Consider the following 2,658-nt stretch of genomic DNA (forward strand, 5'->3'; position numbering starts at 1 on the left):
AGTAGTAATTGCATTAATCCATCAAGACACAGTAGAGCTCCTCACCCCCAACCATGGGGTTTAGAGACTCATGTCGTAGAAGACAGTAAGAAATGTGTAATGTTCATGAGGTAAAGATACAATGTCAAAAGGTCCTATTAATAGTCAACTAGTAACCTAGGGTATACAGAAATGAGTAAATGACGTAAAAATCCACTTTCGGGGTCCACTTGGTGTGTGCTTGGGCTGAGCATTGAAGCTTTCATGTGTAGAGACTTTTCTTGGAGTTAAACGCCAGCTTTTGTACCAGTTTGGGCGTTTAACTCCAATTTTTGTGCCAGTTTCGGCGTTAAACGCTGGGAATTCTGAAGCTGATTTGCAACACCGGTTTGGGCCATCAAATCTCGGGCAAAGTATAAACTATTATATATTGCTGGAAAGCCCAGGATGTCTACTTTCCAACGCAATTAAGAGTGCGCCAATTGGGCTTTTGTACCTCCAGAAAATCCACTTTGAGTGCAGGGAGGTCAGAATCCAACAGCATCTGTAGTCCTTTTTCAGCCTCTGAATCAGATTTTTGCTCAGGTCCCTCAATTTCAGCAAAAAATTACCTGAAATCACAGAAAAATACACAAACTCATAGTAAAGCCTAGAAAAGTGAATTTTAAATAAAAACTAATAAAAATATACTAAAAACTAACTAAAATGTACTAAAAACATACTAAAAAAGTGCCAAAAAGCGTATAAATTATCCGCTCATCAGCTATCAACACGTCTTTAGGAGATTTAAGTTCCAACATGGAGCAACTAAGGATGGAGCACCAAGAGCACTCCATTATCCTCCATGAAATTAGAGAGGACTAAAGGGCCATGAGGGAGGAACAACAAAGGCAAGGAAGAGATATTGAGGAGCTTAAGCACTCCATAGGATCTTCAAGAGAAAAAACTAGCCACCATCACAAAGGTGGACTGTTCTTTAATTTCCTAGTTCTTATTTTTCTATTTTTTGTTTTTTTATGCTTTATGAGTTGACTATGTTTGTGTCTTTATTACATGATCATTAGTGTCTAGTGTCTATGTCTTAAAGTTATGAGTGTTCCATGAATCCTTCACCTTTCTTAAAAGAAAAATGTTTCTATTTGCAAAAGAACAAGAAGTACATGAATTTTGAATTCTATCTTGAATTTAGTTTAATTATTTTGATGTGGTGGTGATGAGCGGATAATTTGTACGCTTTTTGGCATTGTTTTTAGTATGTTTTTAGTATGATCTAGTTAGTTTTTAGTATATTTTTATTAGTTTTTAGTTAAAATTCACTTTTCTGGACTTTACTATGAGTTTGTGTGTTTTTCTGTGATTTCAGGTATTTTCTGGCTGAAATTGAGGGACCTGAGCAAAAATCTGATTCAGAGACTGAAAAGGACTGCAGAAGCTGTTGGATTCTGACCCCCCTGCACTCAAAGTGGATTTTCTGGAGCTACAGAAACTCAATTGGCGCACTCTCAACGGCGTTGGAAAGTAGACATCTTGGGATTTCCAGCAATATATGATAGTCCATACTTTGCCTAAGATTTGATGGCCCAAACCGGCGTTCAAAGTCACCTTCAGAATTTCCAGCGTTAAACGCCGGAACTGGCACCAAAATGGGAGTTAAACGCCCAAACCGGCACAAAAGCTGGCGTTTAACTCCAAGAAGAGTCTCTACACAAAAATGCTTCAATGCTCAGCCCAAGCACACACCAAGTGGGCCCGGAAGTGGATTTTTATGTCATTTACTCATCTCTGTAAACCTTAGGCTACTAGTTCTCTATAAGTAGGACCTTTTACTATTGTATTAGGGAGCTTTTGATCATGTTTTTATGACTGAACCCTCTTTGGGAGGCTGGCCATTCGGCCATGCCTAGACCTTGTTTTTATGTATTTTCAACGGTGGAGTTTCTACACACCATAGATTAAGGTGTGGAGCTCTGCTGTACCTCGAGTATTAATGCAATTACTATTGTTCTTCCATTCAATTCCGCTTGTTCTTGTTCTAAGATATCACTTGTTCTTCAACTTGACGAATGTGATGATCCGTGACACTCAACATCATTCTCACCTATGAACGCGTGCCTGACAACCGCCTCCGTTCTACCTTAGATTGGGTGAATATCTCTTGGATTCCTAATATACGATGCATGGTTGATCGCCTGACAACCGAGCGCTCGCCTGACAACCGAGCCAGCCATTCCGTGAGATCAGAGTCTTCGTGGTATAGGCTAGAACTGATGGAGGCATTCAAGAGAATCCGGAAGGTCTAACCTTGTCTGTGGTATTCTGAGTAGGATTCAATGATCGAATGACTGTGACGTGCTTCAAACTCCTGAAGGCGGGGCTTTAGTGACAGACGCAAAAGAATCACTGGATTCTATTCCGGCCTGATTGAGAACCGACAGATGGATAGTCGTGCCGTGACAGGGTGCGTTGAACATTTCCACTGAGAGGATGGGAGGTAGCCACTGACAACGGTGAAACCCTTACATAAGCTTGCCATGGAAAGGAGTAAGAAGGATTAGATGAAGACAGTAGGAAAGCAGAGAGACGGAAGGGACACAGCATCTTTATGCTTATCTAAAATTCCTACCAATGAATTACATAAGTATCTCTATCTTTACCTTTGTGTTATTTTCGTTCATCACC

This window comes from Arachis duranensis, chromosome 2 (genome assembly GCF_000817695.3).
Source record: "Arachis duranensis cultivar V14167 chromosome 2, aradu.V14167.gnm2.J7QH, whole genome shotgun sequence".
Taxonomy (NCBI): domain Eukaryota; kingdom Viridiplantae; phylum Streptophyta; class Magnoliopsida; order Fabales; family Fabaceae; genus Arachis; species Arachis duranensis.